The sequence below is a fragment of the Giraffa tippelskirchi genome, chromosome 12 (assembly GCF_054371585.1).
Source record: "Giraffa tippelskirchi isolate mGirTip1 chromosome 12, T2T-mGirTip1v1.2.pri, whole genome shotgun sequence".
Taxonomy (NCBI): domain Eukaryota; kingdom Metazoa; phylum Chordata; class Mammalia; order Artiodactyla; family Giraffidae; genus Giraffa; species Giraffa tippelskirchi.
The window spans coordinates 113,010,222-113,017,542 of NC_137286.1; the positions used below are offsets into that span (position 1 = coordinate 113,010,222).

The 7,321-nt window shown below is 39.4% G+C and overlaps 1 long non-coding RNA gene across 1 annotated transcript; it reads right to left on the reverse strand.

The window, feature by feature from the left end:
• Window positions 1–1,966: 1,966 nt before the first annotated feature.
• Window positions 1,967–6,842, reverse strand: LOC145530365 (uncharacterized). Its single transcript, XR_014071706.1, has 2 exons — window positions 6,755–6,842; window positions 1,967–2,389 (listed from the first exon to the last, which is right to left on the reverse strand). It is a non-coding gene; the product is annotated as an uncharacterized LOC145530365 (long non-coding RNA).
• Window positions 6,843–7,321: the final 479 nt, after the last annotated feature.

The following is a 7,321-nucleotide window of genomic DNA, read 5'->3' on the forward strand; positions in this document are numbered from 1 at the left end:
TGCCTTTCAAGCCAGATATAACGATATACTTTATGAAGAGTTAAAACAATAAATATTTATTAATTTTGAAGAAGATATTTAACATGTGTATGGAGATTCAAGGACAAATACTGTAACATCTCTGATCATTTATGGATGAAACTGACTTTCAAGAAAGGTAAATGAATACTGAATACTTTATGTAGTGTTAGATAAATTAAACTCCAATATTAAGAAATACTGTCATGTTTAAGAGGAAAAATTAATTAATATTTTGTTAATAGGTGTGTAGTATTATGTAATCAATTAACAAAAGTTTCCTGTGTTTGGTTTCATTTATACACAAAAGTGAAACTATCCAGAGGTGCAAAATATACCATGACCTCTATTTGACAAGATTATCTGAGAATTTGTTTGGTCACCTTTTGTGATTCAATTTCTGTTATATTTTCACTATGTTAATATTTTTGACATACAATGTTCTGATACATATGGAGTGATGAGTAGGACAAATGTGCTGCCATCGTTTTGGTTATACTAAATCAGAAATAAAAAGCTATAAATTATTTGAGAGTCAACCTTTCAAATGAGGTATGATGTTTCAGAAATATACCTACTTTCATAGTTTCCCAAAACTGGGAACAACTTAACTTCAACATAGCAATTTTACTGAATAAAAAATCTGCATAAATTAATTTACAGGGGTGATTAGTCAAGGAAAAGCAAAGCACATGAGGTCCAAAAGCTCTCAGGCAAACAAAAAGAGGGACAATAAAGGGAAATGAGATGTGTCAGATATTGAAACAGAAGAGAATCCATGTGGGTCTAGGGAAAGGAAAACAAGGCTGTAAAATTTACTGGACAAGGTGATCAAAGAAGAAAGAATTCACCTCTGTACTGTATAATACTCTGAGGGATTAGTAGCATGAAATGAAGGTAATATAGAGATCTTCATGGAGATTGGATGAGTCAGTTAGTCATGGGTATAGTTAAATAAAAGGAAAAGGTAAATATTAAAGAGATGGTTTTACTAGGGAATTATTTTCCTATGAAACCAACTGATCATCTAGATTCTTTAACTGAAGCAACTATAATACTAATAGCCACAATACTAAAATGTCTGTTAATTCCTCATTGCAGTTGTCCTTATTCTCTCATCTATAGCACCAGAATTAAGTTACAATGTATCTTTGTAGATACAATTTGTCTTATCTGTTTTCTTATAAAGATCTTCTCCACTTGGAAAATTTCTACTCCAAATAGAATTGGTTTCATGAAAAAGTTCTTGAACTCTCTCAAGGAAAGTTCATTTTTTATTTATTTATTTTTTTAATGTCCCCTTAGTAATGGTTTGAGCTGTAGAGTGCTAGCCATACGGTATTCTAATTTATTTCCATTTCTCTTCCACCCTTCACAGTACAAACACCACAAAAACGTTATCTTTCATTTTTCTGTTTATAGCCCAGTGCCTGGCATATGACACGTATTATTACTAAAATGAAAATTACCAAATGAAATTTTTCTTCCTGAATTATTGTATATGGGGAAATAAATGGATATTTTATGTAAGGCACAGCAAGAGAGTTTTGTAGAGAACAGTATTTGACACAGTAGAATTATTGGATTCTCTGAAATTGTACTATGGCATATCTAGAGGAAGAAAAAAATTCCCTCTCTTTGCCCAGTCTAGTTACTAGTTTCGTTGTCACTGCAGTAGGATCTTGGTTCACATACAAGCATAATTGTTGATCAGAACCAGCGACTGAGTGTGGGGTTCCCCCTGCTGGACTTTTGCTTATTCTCTCATCACTGCCTTCCTAGAAATCAAGAAACCCTGGCCACCTGTTGATTCTTTGAGATATTTAGTGCTCTTCAATTTGTAAATCTCGTATCAATATTCCTAATTTGTTGGTCTCTAAGAATCATTCAATGTGTTACTACTGATTATGTCACATACTTAAGAGTGTAGAAATTATACAGCTAAAGATCCACGGGGAATATAAAACATTTAATTATGCCGCTGTAGTTGGAAATGACTTCAGTATTTTAAAATCAGCTTTCTTGTTTGTGGACAAAGAAGTGCAGAGTGCTCATGGACTCATTAGATCTGTGCAAAGATACATTCCACTCTCATCTTTTTTGGCATGTGAGTGTGGGTGGTACTTTCTTGGTTCTATGAAGTTAATCCTAGCCATTTGGTTGGCTTTTGTAAATGAAGTGAACAGGGCTAGTCACTTAGGGTGGAGGCCTTTAAGTTACAACACGTGATTGGCAGACACTTCTCTCCCTTTGCATTCACAAGTGCCAAGAAGTTTCTCCTTACAGTGAGGCTAGGTCAGCTTGGCTCACAGAATAAGAATGATGTCAGTCACAGCCCCTATGTTCCCACTTCCTCTCCATGAACACCAACCTGAAATAGACGCAAATTGTGAACAAAATATAAACATGCATTGTATGAAGTCCCTGAGATTTTTGTCTCATTATCTCGGCAACTCAGCCTGGGTTATTTCAATTTACACAGTACCAAATATTAAAATGAAAATAGCCACTTTATCTGTGCTACATTCCATTTCTTTATCACAATCACATAATATTGTGAGAAGTAAATGAGGTTACTAGTCCCCAGGAATATGAGTGACTATTAGTTTTCATTCATTCTGTTTTCCTCAAATCATGAGTAAACATTATTTCTACCAAGGGAAAAATAATTGGATATGCATAGAATCAAGAATATTAGTTTATGACACCTTCAGGGGAGAATTAAATAAGTTTAGAGGCATGTTTTCCTTGTATGTATTATTCAAATGACCCACTCAAACATCCCGATGAATTGAGGTAGAAGCTGTGTATGAGTAAAATGAAATGGTTTAACAGTCACTGTATCATTCATTGTCCCCAAAACCTGCTGCCAGGAATTTTTGTCTTGAATTTTGAAAATATTTTCTTTATTTGATTATGCTAGTGGGAAAATAAATAGTAAACATGCCAATAAAAAATGAAAAAAATAATGAAAATCACTGAATATGATACAATTAAAGAAACTTGAATGTTATCAAGAAAAAAAAATGGTCAAAATTGAATAGCTAGTTGATTAGAGGACTGTTATGAGTGATAAAGATGAAGGCCCCATGGAAAATAAGAAATACACCACCACTGATGAGAAGATATAAAACAATGATATAGTGAGGATTTGACACTGTAGACTTTTATGATTATCTAAAACTCACTTCAGTTCAGTTGCACAGTCATGTCCAACTCTTTGCGACCTTATAGACTGAACGCCAGGCCTCCTTGTCCATCACCAACTCGCAGAGTTTATTCAGAATTATGTCCATTGGGTCAGTGATGTCATCCAACAATCTCATCCTCTGTTGTCCCCTTCTCTGCCCGCCTTCAATTTTTCCCAGCATGAGGGTCTTTTCCAATTAGTCAGTTCTACTCATCAGGTGGCCAAAGTCCAGTCTTACACGGCCAAGTCCAGTCCACAGTCCTTCCTTGCAAAATTGCAGGAAAGCCTCCACAGGAACGACTCCACCCATGTGGGTTTTTTTTTATTAGGAACCTGAAAACACCCCAACAGGTTCAGGGCCCACCCCTTCAAGGAAGTGATTTTTCTGGCCTTCACATCCCACCCACAAGATTCCAAATGCTTTCACACCATTCTAAATCTGCAAGAGAATCAGAGGTTAGTACAGTATCACAGGACACAGCCTTTACAGCCTACTTCACACAGATCAGCCCACATTTGCATCCACATAACCTGAATGGGACCCCTGTCAGGTTGGGCCCCCTTTGGGGTCTTCACACTTTTAAAAGGGCATCTCGCATGCTGTCCCTCTACTTCTCTCAGTAAGGACCGGTAATACTGCCACAGGCACCAAGCCCACCCCTGTGTCCCAGAGGCACAAAAGCCAAGGCACTAAGGTTTCCTCTTGCTTTTGCCAAAACTACTTACCCAAGTTGACCAACTCCACCCGAGTATATGGTTGATAAGTCGTGAACTCAGTAACGTTGGGGAGCTCTTGAGGATACCCTCCCTGGGCCATAAGCTGCTCATGCTTCACTTTCTGCTGTACAATAAGCCTCACTGCCAAGTGACGACCTGCAGTCTCATAATGTTCATCATCACCATCTCACCGTCACTTACTGCTTCACTGTCAGAGATGCTGGGTTCTTCACGGCCACAGGGTTCTTGCTTTAATGCAAGTGTACGTTGCTCTAGTTCTTCCAAGTGTCTCTGCACATTGCACACCAGCATGGTATCACGTAGGGCCTGTTCCATATTCACCTTCACCCTATGATGACAGTGACAGTCCATGCCGCCTTGTTCAGCAAATGGGAACTCACTGCCTGTAACGCTTTTTCAACGCTACACCACGAACCATCCACTGCCTCCCAGTCTTCCACCAGAGCCCACGTCAAGGAGATTGCAGCCACATGGTACCACATGCTATATGGTGGCCAGTTTGAGGATTACTTTGTGAATGTGTGAGATGAGTGCAATTGTATGGTAGTTTGAGCATTCTTTGGCATTGCCTTTCTTTGGGATTGGAATGAAAACTGACCTTTTCCAGTCCTGTGGCCACTGCTGAGTTTTCCATATTTGCTGGCATATTGAGTGCAGCATCAGCTTTTAAGATTCAAAATAGCTCAACTGGAATTCCATCATCTCCACTAGTTTGTGCTGACAAAACACGGCTCAGTGGAGAAGGGAATGGCAAACCATTTCAGTATTCGTGCCTTGAGAACCCCATGAACAGTATGAAAAGGCAAAAAAATAGGACACTGAAAGATGAACTCCCCAGGTCAGTAGGTGCCCAATATGCTACTGGAGATCAGTGGAGAAATAACTCCAGAAGAATGAAGAGACAGAGCCAAAGCAAAAACAACATCCAGTTGTGGATATGACTGGTGATGGAAGTAAAGTCAGATGCTGTAAAGAACAATATTGTATAGGAAACTGAAATGTTAGGTCCATAAATTAAGACAAATTGGAAGTGGTCAAACAGGAGATGGCAAGAGTGAACGTTGACATTTTAGGAATCAGTGAACTGAAATGGTGAGTGATCACACCATCGTGATTGTCTGGGTCGTGAAGAACTTTTTTGTACAATTCTTCTGTGTATTTTTGCCACCTCTTTTTAATATCTTCTGGTGTGATCACTTACCTAGAGCCAGACATCCTGGAATGTGAAGTCAAGTGGCCTTACAAAACATCACTACGAACAAAGCTAGTGGAGGTGATGGAATTCCAGTTGAGCTATTTCAAATCCTAAAAGATGACGATGTGAAAGTGGTGCACTCAATATGCCAGCAAATATGGAAAACTCAGCAGTGGCCACAGGACTGGAAAAGGTCAGTTTTCATTCCAATCACAAAGAAAGGCAATGCCAAAGAATGCTCAAACTACCTCACAATTGCTCTCATCTCACACGTTAGTAAAGTAACACTTAAAATTCTTCAAGCCAGGCTTCAGCAATACGTGAACTGTGAACTTCCAGATATTCAAGCTGGTTTTAGAAAAGGCAAAGGAACCAGAGATCAAATTGTCAATATCCGATGGATCATCAAAAAAGCAAGAGAGTTCCAGAAAAGCATCTATTTCTGCTTTATTGACTATGCCAAAGCCTTTGACAGTGGGGATCACAATAAACTGTGGAAAACCCTGAAAGAGATAGGAATACAAGACCACCTGACCTTCCTCTTGAGAAACCTGTATGCAGGTCAGGAAGCAACAATTAGAACAGGACATGGAACAACAGACTGGTTCCAAATAGGAAAAGGAGTACGTCAAGGCTGTATATTGTCACCCTGCTTATTTAACTTATATGCAGAGTACATCATGAGAAACACTGGGCTGGAGGAAGCACAAGCTGGAATCAAGATTGCTGGGAGAAACATCAGTAATCCCAGATAAACAGATGACACCACCCTTATGGCAGAAAGCAAAAAAGAACTAAAGAGCCTCTTGATGAAAGAGAAAGAGGAGAGTGAAAAAGTTGGCTTAAAGCTCAGCATTCAGAAAACTAAGATCATGGCATCCAGTCCCATCACATCATGGGAAATAGATAGGGAAACAGTGGAAACAGTGGCAGACTTTATTTTTTTGGGGGGGAGGGCGTTCCAAAATCACTGCAGATGGTGACTGCAGCCATGAAATAAAAAGATGCTTGCTCCTTGGAAGGAAAGTTATGACCAACCTAGATAGCATATTAAAAAGCAGAGACATTACTTTGCCAACAAAGGTCCGTCTATTCAAGGCTATGTTTTTTCCAGTGGTCATGAATGGATGTGAGAGTTGGAGTATAAAGAAAGCTGAGCACTGAAGAATTGATGCTTTTGAACTGTGGTGTTGGAGAAGACTCTTGAGAGTCCCTTGGACTGCAAGGAGATCCAACCAGTCCATCCTAAAGGATATCAGTCCTGGGTGTTCATTGGAAGGACTCATGTTGAAGCTGAAACTCCAATACTTTGGCCACCTGATGCGAAGAGCTGACTCATTGGAATAGACCCTGATGCTGGGAATGATTGAGGGCAGGAGGAGAAGGGGATGACAGAGGATGAGATGGCTGGATGGCATCACCGACTCGATGGACATGGGTTTGGGTGGGCTTAGGGAGCTAGTGATGGACAGGGAGGCCTGGTGTGCTGCAGTTCATGGGGTCGCAAGGAGTCGGACACGACTGAGCGACTGAACTGAACTGAACTGAAATGGACTGGAACAGGTGAATTTAACTCAGATGACCATTACATCTATTAATGTGGGCAAGAATACCTTAGAAGAAATGGAGTAGCCGTCATAGTTGACAAAGAGTCCGAAATGCAGTACTTGGGTGCAATCTGAAAAATGACAGAATGATCTTGTTCGTTTCCAAGGCAACCATTCAGTATCACAGTAATCCAAGTCTATGCCCTGACCAGTAATCCTGAAGAGGCTGAAGTTGAACAGTTCTATGAAAACCTACAAGATCTTCTAGAACTAACACCCCAAAAGATGGCCTTTTCATTATAGGGGACTGGAAAATCAAAAGTAGGAAGTCAAGAAATAACTGGAGCAACAGGCAAATTTGGCCTTGGAGTACAGAATGAAGCAGGCTAACAGAGTTTTGCTGATAGAACACATTGGTCATAACAAACACTCTCTTCCAACAACACAAGAAAAGACTACCATGGACATCACCTGATGGTCAATAACGAAATCAGATTGATTTTATTCTTTGCAGCCAAAGATGGAGAAGCTCTATACAGTCAGCAAAAACAAGATTGGGAGCTGACTGTGGCTCATATTATGAATTTTTTATTAGCAAATTCGCACTTAAATTGAGGAAAGTAGGGAAAACCA